At 39.0% G+C, this 18513-nt stretch overlaps 1 long non-coding RNA gene across 1 annotated transcript; it reads right to left on the bottom strand.

Annotated features, from left to right (window-relative positions):
- Positions 1-21: 21 nt before the first annotated feature.
- LOC117019992 (uncharacterized) lies at positions 22-17259 on the bottom strand. Its single transcript, XR_004422612.1, has 4 exons — positions 17145-17259; positions 15742-15868; positions 11726-11794; positions 22-276 (listed from the first exon to the last, which is right to left on the bottom strand). It is a non-coding gene; the product is annotated as an uncharacterized LOC117019992 (long non-coding RNA).
- Between the last annotated feature and the right edge of the window lie 1254 nt (positions 17260-18513).

The raw sequence follows: 18513 nt of genomic DNA on the forward strand, positions 1-18513 counted from the left end.
GTAGTTGTTAGTAGTGGGGATACTTTTGATAAAAGAGAGAAAAAAATGCTTAAAAGAAATGAGTATCACATTTGGATCTACACGTGTTAGATTTCTTTATGGCCGCACTTAAGCAAGAAAGAATTCATAGATAGTCACTAAGTTACCACTTAAATTATTCTGGTGTGCTCCATCAACACAAGTCAAATTATCATTGCTTGTTTGGTCTTGTGGAACACTTTCAATAATATCCACACGATTTTCTCTTTTTCCAATTGCCGGCTTGGTTGCTTGTTTCTATTAAAAAAACAAGAAAGAAAGAAAGAAACAAGAAAAGAAAAAAACAACTTCAGAAAACATCATATTCATTTATTCATTCCTTCACTCACTCAGGCCATCAGTCGGTAAGACAAGAAAACTTTACTGTAGCCATCAAATCATAGGCATAGACCCAGGGGAAGCTGGAAATATAAATGAAACATTTTGTCCTATATTCTAGGAGTAGAGATATTATAATACATGAAAAAATAAGAACAGAAAAGTACCGCTCTCCACTTCTACATCTGAAGTGAATAAAGTATAGTAAGGACACAAAAGAGACAACAATCAGTTGTACCAGGGAAGCTCAGCAGATCCTGCAAAGATAGGGCTGCATCTTGAAAGATATACGAGGTGCTGAGGGAAGGCATGAAGGGGATTCCAGAAGGGCAGCGGGAACAAAATCCTGAGGTATGAAACAACATATTGCAAGTGAGGGACGCAAAGGAATGGGGTAAGCCTGGAACACTGAGAATGGGATGGAGTTTTAGAACCAAATCAAAGAAGGCACGTGTCATGCTAGCATATGAATTTTACCCTCACGTAATGGGCAGTCACTCAATAAGCAGAGGTGTTGCATCATCACAATTCTATTTTACAACAGTCACTCAGGCTGCAATTTATGATGTTGAGGACTTCCGTTTCTTTCTAGAATATTATGCATCATCCTGTCTTGCGTCACAGCATAGCCTCTCCTAGGTGCCTCCAAACCCACAAAGGCAGCTACCAAGAGTAGGTCACTTTGTGGCTTCTACTAGGTGGCTCCAGGTGGGGCACAAGCAGCAGCTGACCTGGGCCTGCCCCACAGCCCCTCCCAAGAGGCCCCAAATCCAACACACCTTGGGACCAGCTTCAACAACACCAGAACACCACCCAATTAGCTCCATAAATGACACGCCTAAGCCATGCACTGAGCAGACACCAGAGCCCTGCTACAGCCGATCCCACTCTGTGACGTCAGCCCACGTACATTAGCTCATCTACTGTAGTCACAGCCAGTCGTCCTGAGGGTCAATACCACACACTGATGTGCCAACAACAATCAAGGCTCACGTACAACAGGAGGGCACACACCACCCACAAGAGCCTCTGGAGCACCTGGCTAAGGGGACCAGGAGACTGTACCACTGGGCCCCACACCACACCTGTTATATGAGCCAATGCTGCCAAGATGAGGAGAATTAGCAGATCTACATAATACATAGAAACAAACACAGAGAGACAGTGAAAAAAGAAGAGAGAAAGAAACATTTCTCTAATAAAAGAACAGGAAAAAACTCAAGAAAAAGAAGTAAACCAAATGGAGACAAGCAATCTACCAATACAGAGTTCAAAATACTAGTTACAAGGATGCTCGATGGAATTAGGGGAAAAATAGATAAACTCAGTCCAATTTCAACGAAGAGACAGCAAATATAAAAAGGACATAGAAATCACAAAAAAGTCAAAAAAGAAGAATACAATATCTGAAATGAATGAATTTAGAGATGGAATCAGCATCACATTTGGTGAAGCAGAGGTTCAAATAGTGATTTGGTAGACAAGGTAGCAGAAAACACCCAATCAGAACAGAAAAAAGAAATTTATATAAATAAGAAAATAAAGACAGAGAAACTTTAAGGGACTTCTGGAGCAATATCAAGTATAACAACATTCGTAAGACTATCAAAAGGAGACGAGAGAGAGAGAGAGAGAGAGAGAGCAAGGAATTGAAAACCTATTGGAATACACAACGATGGAAACCTTTCCTAACCTGGAGAAGGAAATAGACACACAAGTGCACGAAACACAAAGAGTTCCAAACAAAATGAACCCAAACAGGCCCACACGAAAACATATCATAATTAAAATGCCAAAGGGTTAGGACACAGAGAGGATATTAAAACCATCAAGAGAAAAGTAGTTAGTCATGTACAACGGAGCTCTCATAAGACTGTCAGGTGATCTCTCAACAGAAAATTTGCAGGCCAGAAGGGATCGGCAAGTATTGAAAGTGATGAAAAGCAATAATCTACGACCAAGATTACTGTATCCAGCAAGGCCTTCATTTAGAATCAATGGAGAGGTAAAGACTTTCCAGAGAAAAAGACGATGGAGTTCAGCACCAACAAACCAGTATTACAAGAAATGTGAAAGGAAGAGGAGGACGAGGAGGAGGAGGAGGAGGAGGAGGAGGACGAGGAGGAGGAGGAAGAAGAAAAACAGAAAGAGGAGGAAAAGGAGCAGAATGAGGACAAAGAGGAGAAGAAATATGAATAATAAAATGGCAATAATTACATACCTATAAATAACTACTTTAAATGTAAATAGGTTAAATGCTCCAGTCAAGACATAAGGTGGCTGAATGGATAGGACTACAAGACCCATATATATGACATCAAACTAAAACAATTTTGCACAGCAATGGAAACCATCAACAAAATGAAAACACGACCGGACGAATGGGAGAAGATATTTGCCAATCATATATCGGATAAAGGGGTTGATACTCAAAATATATAAGGAACTCATAAAACTTAACACCAAAAGACAAATAATGCAATTAAAAAATCAGAAGAGTACCTGAATAGACTTTTCTCCAAAGAGGTCACACAGATAGCCAAGAGACATACAAAAACAAGCTCAGTACCGCTAATCATTAGAGCAATGCAAATTAAAAACACAATGAGCTATCACCTCACAACTGTCAGAATCGCCATCATCAATAAATCAACAAACAACAACTGTTGGTGAGGATGTGAAGGGAACCCCCGTGCACTGTTGGTGAGAAATCCGGCCAGCCGCAAATCCAGCTAGCCGCAATGGAAAACAATATGGAAGTTCCTCAAAAATTTGAAAATAGAACTACCATGTGGCACAGCAATCCCACTTCTGGGATTCCACAGAAATCCAAACACTGATTTGAAAACATGTATGCATCTGTATGGTCCTTGTCACATTATTTACAATAGTCCAGATAAAGAAGCAACCGAAGTATCCATCTTCTTGAATAAAGAAGTGGTACATATATACAACAACATACTACTTGGCTGTAACAAAGAATAAAATGTTACAATCTGTGACAACGTGGGTCGACCTAGAGAGTATTATTCAAAATGAAATAAGTCAGACAGAGAAAGACAAATATCACATTATTTCACTTATTTGTCATATCTAAAAAACAAATAAATGGACATAGAAAAGAGAAACTCATAGGTGCAGAGAACTAACTGATCGTTGCCCAGTTCGAGGATTGTTGGGGGAATGCTTGAAAAGGTAAAAGGATTAAGTAGTACAAATTGACAGTTATAAAATAGTCATGAACATGTCAATTACAGTACAAGGAATATAGTAAATAAGATTGTAATAGCTAAGTATGCTGTCAGGGATACCAGACTAATCGGGCTACCAGTTTATACATTATATAAATGCCTAACCACTATGCTGTACACCTGAGGCTAACATAATATTCAATGTCAACTCTAACATACATGAAAAACTTTACATTTAAAAAACAACAAAAAAATTTCTGAAATTTGGTATTTTACTATATGGTTTTTAAGAATGTCTGCTTCTAAAATTGGTTATTATTTTATGCAAAACATGTACTCCTCAATTAGACGAAGACATTTAAATATAGTCATAATGCAATAATTTAGAACATAGTGGAATCCCTTTATAACATGGGGTTTGATTCCCAAGAAATGATTCCCAAGGTTAAGGAGAAATGACATCTCATACTGTGAATGTTTAGTGAGATGATTGCTACATTTTTTTCAACAACAAAATATGTCTTAATTCGATAATGCTGTCTTGTAATCCTCTCTTACTTTTTGTTTTTTGTTTTTCTGTTGTTGAGTTGCATGAGTTCCTTGTATATTTTGGATATTAGCCCCTTATCGGAGGCACTGTTTGCAAAAATCTCCCATTCAGTTGGTTGCCTCTTTATTTTCTCGATGGTTTCTTTTGCTGTGCAGAAGCTTTTAAATTTCATATAGTCCCATTCATTTACATTAGCTTTTACTTCCCCTGCCTTTGGAGTCAAATTCATAAAATGCTCTTTGAACTCAAGGTACATAAGTTTAGCACCTATGTTTTCTTCCATGGAGTTTATAGTTTCAGGTCTTATGCTTAATTAAGTCTTTGATCCATTTTGAATTAATTTTGGTACATGGTGACAGATAGCATTCCAGTTTCATTCTTTTGCACGTGGCTTTCCAATTCTGCCAGCACCATTTACTGAAAAGCCTACCTTTTCTCCATTGTATGTTTTTTGCTTCTTTGTCAAAAATTATCTGTCCATATTTATGTGGTTTTATTTCTGGGTTCTCAATTCTATTCCATTGGTCTACGTGTCTGTTTTTCTACTGGTACCATGTTGTTCTGATTATTGTTGCCCTGTAGTACAAGCTAAAGTCACGGAGTGTGATACCTCCAGCATTGTTCTTTTTTCTTAACATTGCTTTGGCTATTCGGGGCCCTTTGTGGTTCCAAACAAATCTGAAGATTTTTTTGTTCTATTTCTTTAAAAAATGCCATTGGGATTTTGATGGGGATTACGTTAAATCTGTATATTGCTTTGGGCAATACGGCCATTTTAACTATGTTGACTCTTCCAATCCATGAGCGCAGAATTCCATTTCTTTGTGTATTCTTCAATTTCTTTTAAAAATGTCTTATAGTTTTCAGCATATAGGTCTTTCACATCCTTGGTTAAGTTTATTCCTAGGTATTTTATTCTTTTTGCTGCAATTGCAAAAGGAATTGTTTTTTGCATTTCTTTTTCTGAGATTTCATTGATAGTATATAGGAATGCAATGGACTTTTGTACATTGATTTTGTAGCAGGCAACTTTACTGTATTCGTCGATTGTTTCTAATAGCTTTTTGGCGGAGTTTTTAGGGTTTTCTATATATAGCATCAGGTCATCTGCAAAGAGTGACAATTTAACTTCTTCAATCCCAATTTGGATACCTTTTATTTCTTTCTCTTGCCTGATTGCTCTGGCAAGGACTTCCAACACTATTTTGAAAAGAAGGTGATAGGGGACAGCCCTGTCGTGTTCCTGAACGTAGAGCAAAGGGCTTCAGTTTTTCACCATTAATTACAAGATTAGCTGAGGGTTTGTCATATATAGCCTTTATTAAGTTCAAGTATTTTCCTTCTATACCTATTTTATTAAGTGTTTTAATCATAAATGGATGTTGTATCTTGTCAAATGCTTTTTCGGCATCGATTGATATAATCTTATGATTTTTGTCCTTTATTTTGTTTATGTGATTTATCACATTGGTGGATTTACAGGTGTTGAACCCTCTTTGTGCCCCTGGGATGAACCCCGCTTGGTCGTGATGAATAATCTTTTTAATGCATTGTTGCATTCGATTTGCTAGAATTCTGTTTAGGATTTTGGCATCTGTATTCATCAGACATATTGGTCTGCAGTTTTCTTTTTTTGTGTTGTCCTTACCAGGTTTTGGTATCAGGGTAAAGTTGGCCACATAAAATGAGTTGGGGAGTACTGTCTCTTCTTCAATTTTTTGGAAGAGTTTGAGCAGGAACTAAAACTCAATTATATTTATTTTACAGGTGACAGAGCTGAGTTCACGGAGGTTTTATAGCTCATCCAAGGTCACTTAAGAAGAGGCACAACCAAGTATCAAGGGTGACTCCAAACTCAGACCTATAGGATGATAAAGGGATGACTGAATATTTAGGCTTCAATATTTGATCATTTTGCAAAGCACACTAAAAAGACTAAGAAATCTCGCCTAGTTATTGCATGTTCTGAGACTGTTTTAAGCATTGCACTTAACGTGTAGAGGGGGCAAAGCCGACGTAAATAAGAGACAAGTGTATCCCAACTCCACTTCTGTAGGGCCTATCACCTGGGCAAACAGATCTCTCTTCTCATGACTGGCTACATGCTATAGGCAAACATTTTCTTTCACACATTTCATGAAGAAGATGATAAGCCTTTTCATGAAACACTGCAGTCAGTGAAGACGAGGAGAGAAGTACACTCTCTGAAATCTCACTGTATCATCACGACTATGAGTGCTCTCCCAGTGCCCATACAAGAAAAGACAACCAAATACACTAATGCAGGGCGGTACTTCCTCCTGATCCAACAGGAGGCGGCACCTGGGCTCTCTGGGGGTCCCCTGGAACCAAGAGGCCGGAGACCTGCCTTTGGTATAAAGGTACTTGTAGGAAATCAGAGATGGAGCTACTACTGATGGGACAGCAGGCCCCCAACAGTGTCACCTGTGTGACTTCTCCCCAGGGCAGCTAGCACAAGGCAAGGCATTCTCATGAGATTCTTTAATGAAGATGGCAATGTCGGGAAGTAAAAACACTGATAAAGCACAATATTCAAGTGTGAGCCGTTGAAGGCACCGATGTGTCCCATATCCCAATTCGTTTAGCAGAGAGGATACTGCTGACGTGTGCTGTCTGATAGTATCAGGGGACGAGAACAAGCTTCTTTTGTTTTCCACAATAAAATAATCTGGATTATTTTGCATATAATAATTTGGACAGAAATAATTTGAATAAAGCCAGATTCTGGCTTTCCGTAAAATTCAGTTTTGTACAGAATGATGTTGGTGCTAACATTTCATAAAAATGGGTTTTTACTTAGTATCAGCGTTCCCATCTATTTTGCAGAGGAATACTAAAATTCTAGGTGATAGACCTAAAGATAAAATCCTTGTAACGTGTATCATTTACTCGTTCACATTAAATTTCCTCAGGTATTCAGTGATTACACTACGCTATGAAAAAATAAGTGGAAACATTTAACAGATTTTTTGAAAAAGTACCCAAGCAGGTATCCACTAATGTGTTTCGTTCCATTTTATTATATGCACACATTTCTCCTTAATAGTTTTTCCTAGAGAGGGGAAAGAGAAGGAAAGGAGAGGAGACGGGAGAGGGAGGAAGGAAAATCACCCAGATATTTTTCCTCTTTGACTATCCTTTATACCTCTACCAAGTCTTCAGACACACCACAAAGAAGTTAAACAGGTTCTAGTTATTACATTGGTGCTTCTCACTTTTCCAGGTTGCCCAGATTTTATAAGGAGACCAGGAAAAAAATAGGGTTATACTAAGGGAGACAGTAGAATAAACACTGGGTGCCACTAACCAGATGTGTGACCTCCAGATGTCACCTGACCTCTTGTGATGGTTAGCAAAAGTGACTTGTCTAGCAAATGATCATTACAGTCGTTTTCAGCTCAAAAGTGTTCTTAAGCTTCTAATAAGGTCACAGCCAACCCATACCATTCAACACATGCACCCTGACGCCCTCAGGGCCATGCCCCCCTCTCACAGTAATAATACATAGGCCTATCCTAGTTACAGTAAAGCCTTTGTTATTCAGCACTGTTAGGAAAAATTATTTGGTAATGCAGATGTCACAGCAAATAAAAAGTTAGCCTGTGTGCTGAATATACGTATGTAAATACCAAAATTATAAGCATGTAAATTAGTACCAAAATTTTACTAAAAGCAATTTAACTGACTTTTGGTGACTCAAAGAGAACTTTATGACTTTAGAATATTTCAAGGGGCCTCATTATGAATTATCACAGTACAGTGCATATGTGAAAGGTCTCTTGGTAGAATGCCAGTGAGAGGGAGCTGAGTACTCTGTTTTTAACAACACCTTGAGCTACTTTCAATGAAACAAACACAGAGATGTATTATGCATCCTTGCACGCATCTTCAAAGGTTATGGAAATTGGAACTAAGCCATTTATCCCAAGGTTCTACCTGATAACAGGTTTTTTCATAAAAGTCCAACTAATGTGGATCTGAAATGTGTCATTTACAAGCAAAGGTGATATTTAACTACAGAAGGCTGAATTAATTTAACACAGGATTTGTCAAGAGTTCACTGATGAGGAAGGAGGAGAGCTGCCTAGAAGGTCAAAAGATCAAAAGCAAAATCTCCGGGATTTTATTCCCAGATCCACTATTTGAATTCCTGATTATATATTTTTATCATTCTTAATTCTAGAGGTCAAGTAGTTCTAGCAAAGACTTGACTTTGTAAGCATGAGCTTAAATCTCATCCCTGAGTTGGGCTTTAAAATGATTCAGTCCAACTCCCTATTCTGGCTCTGCTGGTCCAAGATGGCACATTAGAAATTTAACCCTGGTCTTGAGCAACAACAACAAAAATGTCTTGTCTGGCTTTTGTGGCAGATGGTCATATAGACCAGGCGAAAAAGACTTCAATGACAAAGAATATGAGCAATGACCTTAGCAGGCAACTGCCCATTATATTACAGGATGGTTCTGATTGCCAGAAAGTCATTTTGTATTGAACATAATAGCCTTATACTGACATCCCCCCACTGGACATCGGACCAGTGGAGATACCGTGTTTCCCCGAAAATAAGACCTGGCCAGACAATCAGCTCTAATGCATCTTTTAGAGCAAAAATTAATATCAGACCTGATCTTATTTTACTATAATATAAGACCAGGTCTGGTCTAACATAATAGAATACCGGGTCTTAATTTATTTTTGCTCCACAAGACGCTTTAGAGTTAATTGTCCAGCTAGGTCTTATTTTCAGGAAAACACAATAATACAGAAGAAGTCTAACCCTACCCTGGTATGGTTGATTCTCCAAATTTGCTGATTAAGTATTCATAGGTTCAATGCCCATGTAGATGAAGAAATTTTTAACAGTGAAAACCTATTTGGTGATCGGAGACAATAGCTGGCTATTGGCAAATTCTGGTTTGGGTTCACAGGAAGCTGAGTAAGATTCCAAGACTGCATCAACTAAACCCATCACCATCCTGGGAAAAGAACTCAAAGTATGTATCCTTCTAGGGGGATAAAAACAACTCTCACCTTTTATGCCAGAAATGGTATTGATTTTGTGATTTGCTAATATACGGAAAATGGAAATAGATTTCACCTCATTGCTCCAGGCAGAAACCTGGGAGTTGTGTTTGATTCTTCCCATTTCCTTTTCCTCCAAGTCTAATGGGTCACTAATGGGTCACAAAGGCTGTCACTTCCGCCCCCTCTCCAGCCTCGCCAGCTTAGGTCAGGCCCTTCTTGTCATGTCTCCATTATTGATATCAACGTTGTACTCCACAGAGTATAGGATTTCTGCCTATTTTGTCCACAGCACCTAGGACATTACCACATATTTGGGGGTCCAACAAATACTTGCTGAATGAAATTTCATAGCCTCCTCTGACTCTCAGATCTTTCCCTCTCAGCCCCACTACCTCCATGGTTTCTTTCCCAATATGAGCTCATCCTCCTGCTTAAAACCCTTCCCATACAAGACAGAGGTCCAGCTCCTTCCTGAGTGAGACAAATAGGGCCTTTCAGGATCTGGCTGTCACTTAACCACCAATATCATCTCCTGTCGCCATGCCACTCATACTCAGAGGACATTACAGAGCTCACAGTTCCCTGCACTCTTGCTTCTATGGCCTTGTATCTGTGTTCTGCCCTGTGCTTGAAATGAATGGCCCCCTTTTGCCCTGACAAACAGCCACTGGACAGTTCAATGTCCAGCTCAAATAGATGTCCCGTTCATTCCTCTGCGTACCCTATAGCACGTTCCACCTGTGTTCCACCTCCCTGGCCTTTTCTGCAAAGTGTTCACCCCATGCCCGTCCATCTTCCTGTCAAACGTAGGCCAAGATCTCTATTTCATTCTTCCCAGATACTGGCACACAGCAGGCCGTCAGTAAATGTTTGTTGAAATGAAATGAAAATATAGTTTAACAAGGTATTTTAAAGTCTAACACTAGTAAAACACTTTCTGCTGTGTAGGTGACAAACCCACATGCTAGTATTATGAGTTTTTCTACAGTCCTATAGCATTCACTTCCAGATTCTTAAATTCAACATTTAAAACTTACCTTGAAAATCAGTACTGTTTTTTATATTACTATTAGGTTGGTGCAAAAGTAATTGAGGGTTTTGCATTTATTTTTAACTTTTTAAACCACAATTACCTTTGCACCAAGTTAATGCAAACGTATCTGGACATCACTTCTAACACATATTCTGTTATTCAATCCTCATGCGCATCAAAGTGAAAACAATGAAAACTATTAATATGTTTTTTTTCTGAATGAAATAGACGTATTTTCAAAAAACAAAGTTTACTTTTTTCCTTTTCCTTTGTATTTACCGTTCCATAGATTCCAAAGAACATGTCATACGGTTCAAGTATCTATAAAGTTCATAAGTTGCAGGGCTCGGAGATCTACTTAAAGGGGGGGCTTCCACGGTAAGGTAATAAACACAGTGACCAGTTCCTTTCAAGAATGAGTTTGTGTTGGTTTCTGGAGGGTTTATTCGGATTCCATAGCATAAGATGCAACCTGAGGTCAATTACAAAAAGACACTGCTGTTCACAATCTCTAAAGAACCACTGAAACTGTCCCAGTAGCAAAATGGATCCTTCATCCCAAAGACTCTAATCATCGTCTTCTCTCTCCAGGGTAGTCCATCCAGGGCGGTCCCTGGCCCTGGCCTCCTCTCACGGTCTCCCAGCTGACTACAGACTGGGCAGGGCCTGAGGGTGAGCCTGGCCCCTAGACAAAGAGCAAGGGGGGTTTCCCGTTCACAGTGCCACTTGCTGAACCAGATCTCAGGCTTTCCATGTCCTACCACCACCTTAGGGTCCTACAGCTTTGGTTTTCCTTAAATATCTCTGTGGCACACATTTCCGTACAACAGTTTTCCTGGTGGAGGAGGCAGAGGAACCTGGTTTCATTTTCTCTCCTCGATGTTTATTGCCTCCAGCTTACACATCTCCAACAGTAAAAGCAACTCCTCAGCCTCATCAAATATTCACATTCTCTGTCTGTCTAAATACATGTATGTAAGTATGTATATACACATATCGACACCCACACCCACACACACACACACACACACCCACACACACACATATTCTAGACACAACGGTTTATGAAGATTCCTTTCAGGTAGCTGTTCAGTATCCCAACACCTGAGAGAAGTCATTTGTTCTTTAGTGTTCCGGGGCCGTTTCCTAAAGCTAGAGTAGTTTTCAGTTTTTACGTCTTCCAAAGGTGTACCCTTAACCACTTCCCTTCTAATGAGGCACTAGCTGTACAGTGATTCCCAACCCACGGAGGGTGTCACCTTACCCCACCTTCGCGACCTTCAGAGGAAGTCACCTGCCGCCGGCCAGGCCGGTGAAGGGGGATAAGGGCGCTTAGGGATGGCCGCCCTCGCGGCCCTTTCCCACCAGGTCAGGATCCGCTGGGAACTGGAAACCCTCCCACAAGAGGGGACTCCCCACCCCTCGCCACCCACTGCTCTACTGACTAAGGATGGCAGAGAAGGGGTCTGCGGGAACAGCTTCCAGGGTAGATAAGAGAAGGAGCCACCGCCTCGCGCAACCCCTACCCGCCCCCGGCCCCGGCTCACCCCGCGCCCGCGCTCCCGCCTCTCTCCGGGTCACTGCTTCCTCGGCATCCTGCCCGCTGGGGGAGGCTCCTAATAAAAACCAAGACAATGAAAAAAAAGAGGAGGCCTGTGGGTCTTAGACATTTAGGTGGAGGAATGATGCTGAGGAAAGAGTTGCAATCACAGGTCATTTCTTATGAAAAGGACAGAACAAAGAGCTCACAGAGGACAGCAAAGGGCCATGGAGAAGCATTGGCATGGTTAGGGCTAAGTGCTAATCAAAGAATGGACAGCACACATCAGGCTGTATTTCAGAATTGCTAGGGACTAACGTGCCTTCCACTTTCCATTTCTGCAGGGGAAACTTCAGCAGTCGAGCAGAATGTTGGGTGTGTGGCTGGTAGATAACTTATCTCTTCCATTCTCATGTTTCCATATTCAAAGGAATTGTCCAAAAGGGGCTTTATCCTAGAAACCAAAACCCAGGCCCTTCATCCCCATTTGCACCAGACTAAGATCATAAAATCTTCACCTCGAACCTGAGCCTGACACCATAAAATTGAGACTTGTGGGAGGATTGTGTAAGGAGGAGTGTACTTTCCATGTGGGAGGGATATAAAGAATGGTGGCCAGTGGATAGATCAAGCTGGTTTTTAAATGTGTCTGTAAATTTTGAAATAGTCATTGCAATAAAACAGTCTAATATGTGTCAACTTTAGTGACTTGCTCCTAGTGAACAGAATATGTTCAAAGAGATTCCGTGTGAATTCCAAGACTCCTTCACAAAGGGCAACACACCTCCTGCTGGCTATGTCTCTGAGGATCTGAACCTTGGAACCCAGCCCCGGGTTGTGGGGAGGCTCGGGCCACAATGTGAGCCGGGTGTTCAGGTGTAGGTGTTCCTGCTGTCTGCCCCAGCCAGAGTGCTGACCAACAGTAGGCACCAACAACCGGACACACTGCTGAACAAACTTTCAAATGATTCCAGCCACCGGCTATGGAGCTGCCCCAGTTGAAGCTGAGGGGAACAGAGACAGACGGCCCTGGCCACACTCTTCTTGAGTATGGATTTGTGAATCAAATAACGGTTGTTTATTTCAGCCACTCCATTGGGGAATTAAGGAAAAAATAGACCCACTTTCTGGATTAAAAAAGAGATAATAAGAAACATAACTTATACAGTATAAATTACAGATATCTTCTTTCATTGCACTTTGCTTTCTTGTGTTTTGCAACTATGTTCTACAAATTGAAAGCTTGTAACAATCATGCATTCAGCAAGTGTATGAGTACCACTTTTCTCTCAAACTTGGATTATATTTGGCATTTTTTAGCAATAAAGTACTTTTTAATTAAGGTATGTACACTGTTTCTTTAGACATAATGTTACCACACACTTAATAAACTACAGAATAGTGTAAAATAAATTTATATGCACAATTCTTGTGATTCACTTTATTGGGTTACTAGCTGTATTGCCATGGTCGAAACCAAATCTGCAGTATCTCCGAGGTATGCCTTTAGTCTCCTTTATAGTGGAATCTAAGAAATGTGGAGACTGACTTATTAATGACACACAATGCTAATGAGAAGAAGCAGTGAATAGAAGGAAGACATGAGAAGTTTTCCAAGGGTTCCCTTCAATGACAGCGAGGCAGGTATGCATCTTTAGAAGCTTCCCTCCACTTACGGGATAAGGAGGACTGGCAAGGACACATATGATTTGTGGTATGATAGTGGAAAAACTAGAAATAGCCAGTTAATAACCAAAATCAAACCTTTCTCCTGATTTCCATTCCCTAAAATTCTAAAAGAGATAGGCAGCGTTCAATATTTAGTCATCAAGGTAGTACTCAATCTTCATTTCCTTTTCCTCGGTGAGGAAATAGAGAGCATTATGGAATCATTTTTAATCTCAGTAATAAAACAATCCTAGTGTCCTCTGGCACTATTTAAATACAATTTCTCCTTCACCTTACTTCAAGCTTGTTTGTATTGGAAGGGAAAACCATGTCTTCTGTATCTTATACCGAAATGCTTCTCCGTATCACACAAATAGGCTTTAAAATTTTGTAATTCACATCACTAATCTATTATTTGTTTCTAATTGATTGATTTCTTCCTGATTTTTAACAGCTGTACTCTTGAAATGTTTTCTTTGGATAGGATGAAATATTTATTCCATTAATTATATATGAAGGTAAACGTACAACTATGCATCTCTACATAAGGAAAAGAAGTAGATACAGGGAACTGCGTTTCTGAGAATGTAGGATCTATGCGAAGAACAAGATTGGCACCAGTGTTTTAGGAAAGAACCGGGTCAAACAGAATCTACTTTTCAATTGCAAGATGATGGATTAGAGAGATTTCTAAAGAGGAAAGCAGACGGTCCAGGTTTCATCTTCTCCTTCCTAGACAGTGAACACTATAGAAATGGCTATGGATTAGGAGATAGACAAAATGAAGAAAGTGGTCCACCAAGAAAGCAGATCTTATTACCGTCATTTGAAGGAAATGGGACTGAAGGGGGAGGCACTGGGTTAAAGACTAATGTTTTGAATGAAGAAAACAAAAGGAATGAGTCGACTTTGTAAGCCTAATATCCCATCATGTCACCGAGTCACCAAGGCATAAGCAGGCCACAGGCTCCATCCAGAAGCAAAACATCTCCACAGAAGTGGAATTAAAGATGTTCTACTACACTGACATTTTATTATTTCATAAGATATCTGGTAATATGCAAGATGACTGGGAAAGAGTTCTCATAACATTTGATTTGGTAATGGCATAAGGACAGATCTATAGATCAATGAATTGGAAAAGATGCTGCAAAAATTAACCCTCATATATTATACCCTCACAAAAAGCCAAGTGATTTTTGACAAGGGTGCCAAAAAATCCAACTGGGCATGAATAGTCTTTTGAACAAACGATATTGGGTCAACTCGATATCCACATGCAAAAGAAAAAATTAAACCTCTACATCATCCCATATATAAAAATTATTTCAAAATGTAAAAGCTAAAACTATAAAAGCGTAGAAGAAGCTTCATGCCTTCGTGACTGGAGTTGGCAATTGTGTCTTAGATATGACACCACCAAACAAAAGTAGATTAACTGGACTTCATAAAAATAAAAAAATTCTATGCTTTAAAGGACACCATTGAAAACTAAAAAGGCAAGCTAATGAAAGGGAGAAATATTTGAAAATCCTATATGTGATAAGCAATTTGTATCTAGGATATATAAACAATTCTTACAATTCAACAAGAAAACGACGATCCAATTTTAATGGCAATGGAATTGAATAATCAATTCTTCAAAGACGATATACAAATGGATAATAAGCATGTGAAAAGACTGCTCAGCATCATTAGTCAGCAGAAAAAAAATACATCAAAATTACAATATGGAGCAGAGAGTTCACTAGTGGTTCCCTAGGGCTAGGAAGAGTGGGAAGGGCAGACTGGCACACGGTGAAGGCTAACAGCTACAGGGATACTTTCCAGGGTGATGAAAATGTTCTAAAACTGATTGTGATGATGACTGCATAAAGCTTTGAACACACTAAAAGCCACTGCACTGCACACTTTAAATGAGTGAACTGCATGCTATGTTCCTTATATCTCAATGAAGCTGTTATGAAAAAAAGAAAGAAAGAAAGGAAGAAAGAAAAGAAGGAAGAAAGGAAGGAAGGAAGGGAGGGAGGGAGGAAGGAAGGAAGGAAGGAAGGAAGGAAGGAAGGAAGGAAGGAAGGAAGGAAGAAAAAGGAAGAAAGAAGCTGATTGGGAGCCAGTGCTTTGGGAAACATGCAACAGTGTCCTTCTTGGCTTTAGATAACTAGCCAGGGTTGAGACATAGGAGAGGTAACAGTAGCTATTTTATAGAAAAATTATATAGAAGACAAGCTGTCTTTTTCACTACTTCAGTCCATAAAATTAAGAAAAAATCTATATTATACTGCGGAAACCATTGGGTGGTTTATATTTCCCCAAATTAAGTGATTTCTGGGTCCCAAACAAATTATAAATTACCTTCTGTTTTAGCCTATTCATCTGAATATCCATTTCAGATTGATTGGGTTCTAAATCTCCAAGGAAACTAAAGTCTCCATTTTGATTGTCATGTAGCATCCTTGTTTTCTGAAAGAGTGTCTTCAAGCTGCAGAATTGTAGAAAACGAGTAAGTCAAATTCTTTAAGAGAAATATTTAATAATTATTTAAAGAGATATTCTGTCTATCATACAAAATAAACAAATCTGTAAATTACGATCCTCTCCTATTTATTCCAGTATAATAGTTTGAAAGCATATTAATTAAATTATAATCTTAGGTAAGTAACATAAAACAATTGTGATACATATGATACAGACTGAATATTGTAACAATGTAAGGTTCTTATAATTAAAGTGTTATTAACATCCACGTAAGATTGTTAGTATCAAACATTAACCTATTATTAAATATCAGCTATAAACCGGAGACCAGTATCCAAGGTGAACAAGGAAAGTATAATATAGGAGGGTGTTTCGAAAAGACAGAAAAATACCATTTGGGGCCTACTGACCACAGTCTTCCAGAAGAAAAGAAACTACATACCAACAAGAGATCATTCAAAATAGAAAGAGAAACCAGAAAGAAAAATCTGAAGTCTGAGTGGAGGGGAAAGGAAAGGGGCAGGGCTTTAGAAGAAAGGAAATTAGAGAGATAATGTGTAACAGTCTCTTCAAGTCTGTTTTGAGAAGAGAGCTTTGCTAGCACAATGTTAATAAAATGAGAAGAATACAAAACAATGCAGAGAAAGACAGTAACATGAGGGAAAAATCACTGAGGAGAATCAGAGAAAAAACTTCGTTCAGTATGCAAGGGCAGGCCAGGAGCAGGCTTCCCAGAGGTTGGGGAAGATTCCATTATTATCTGAGCGAGATGATTACTCATCTCATTCTTCTTTAGGCTATACATCTGATTTGGTATGCATGACATATTTTATAACTGAAAAAAGTAGAAAGAACATAGAAGCCAAATCAATAACAATTCTGAGGTTGTTAAACAATACCATAAGTAGGTTTTTAGACAATAAACTGTTAGAATGCTGAAGGGAAGAACGCTAGTAAAAGAAGGAAAGATTACCAAAGAGAGCAAAGACATCTTGCAGAAATAAAGACTCAAGGGAGACCAGACTCAAGTTGACAGTATATGCAAAAGACAGACACTGTCATTATAGTTATAGGAATCATTAAAGAGTAGGTATAATATTTTGGCATTCACACAAGTTTGATTGTGCTGTGAGTTTCTGAAGTAAATTTTTAAGTAGGATAATGTGTTTAACTATGAAAATTACAGATATGAAATACATTTGTACTTAGGTTTTCATAAAGTAAAATTATAGTTTAATTGTAATCAATGGTTGACATGATCAGAAATATTAAAACCTTACCCGGCAACCTTTTACTCTAATTCACCTTGTCTCTTCTTCTCTTGATTCAAATTATATTGCAGAGATTGTGCTAGCTTCATATAGTACTTCAATTGTTCCTTTTCATCCTCAGACTTTGAAAAACATTTTTAAAGAAAGTTAATTTTAAAAATCTAGAGACTCACTCTTCTTTCTTTAAAATATTATTCCTCATGAGTTCACAAGTAATATGTGTAGACAGGTGTATAAAATGTAGTTTATAAACCAGATGCCAGTAAGGACAGATTTCAAAAACAATAACTTTTCTTAAAACAGCTGAAATTGATTTTACAGTGTCATCATTGCTTTCCTGCAATTTAAGCCAAACTTTCTTAAAAACAGAGGTTTTTACATGTAAAAATACTAAGTGTTAAAGACCTGATTTAAATAGTGGTTCTATTTACATTTCAGTTTGTAGAAATGCCCCCAGAGACATTTTCCTCAGCAGTTCAAGATTTTACAGGGTTTATGGAATCACATTTTCCTACCACAATCTTTGAAAACTTCCCGCGCAGTCCACCTTACATTACTGTGATAATCTGACATGAGCGTCACATGAAGACTCTCATTCTCTGTAAGCTTTCTTCCATAGGTTTCAATTTCTCCTTTTCTAGTAAACATTTTTCTCTTTAACTAAAGTTTATCTTCTCTTTATTATATAAAAACATAACTTTTTCTTGATTCCTGTAACTTTTTCTGTCATCCTGTTTTTCTCCTTGGACTCTAACCCTCTTTAAAGTATATGGTCTCATCCCCAGGTCCATATTTTCGCCACTTATTCTCTTCTTTTACATGAGGATCTGACTTTCTGTCCTTATAATTGCGCTAAAACATTTTTCAGGGTCATCCCTTTCCTTAGTCCTTATCCTGCTTTACTTCTTAGCAGCAACTGCTAAGGACGCCCACACGCTTTCCATGGTCTTCTCAGCCCAACTCATTTCTAAACAGCAGCCCTGATAGTCAGTCCTTGACCCTTTTCTATTCCTCTTTTTAAATGCTCTCGGCTCCTTAAATCCCAGTGCTTCAAACCACATTCCCTCACCTATAGTGGCAGCCTCACCCCTTTCCTGAGGTCTTCTGTACTTTCCTTTTTCCCCTCGAGTTCCTCATAGACAGTGCCCTCAACCACACACTCATAAACCATGACTTGCTGTGGATCAGCTCAGCTTGTACATTTTCTGAGGATTCTTACCACTGTTACTGTGAGCGTAGCGTTATTTTCAGATCTTGGCAGCTCCTCACCCTTAGGACGTTGACCAGCATACTTTGTCCTGCTTTTCTCTCAGAATGCATAAGTTTCTCATAAGCGTCACATTGTCCACTATTCGCCTTCCATCTTTGTTTGCTCTTT

The sequence above is a fragment of the Rhinolophus ferrumequinum genome, unplaced genomic scaffold (assembly GCF_004115265.2).
Source record: "Rhinolophus ferrumequinum isolate MPI-CBG mRhiFer1 unplaced genomic scaffold, mRhiFer1_v1.p scaffold_45_arrow_ctg1, whole genome shotgun sequence".
NCBI lineage: Eukaryota > Metazoa > Chordata > Mammalia > Chiroptera > Rhinolophidae > Rhinolophus > Rhinolophus ferrumequinum.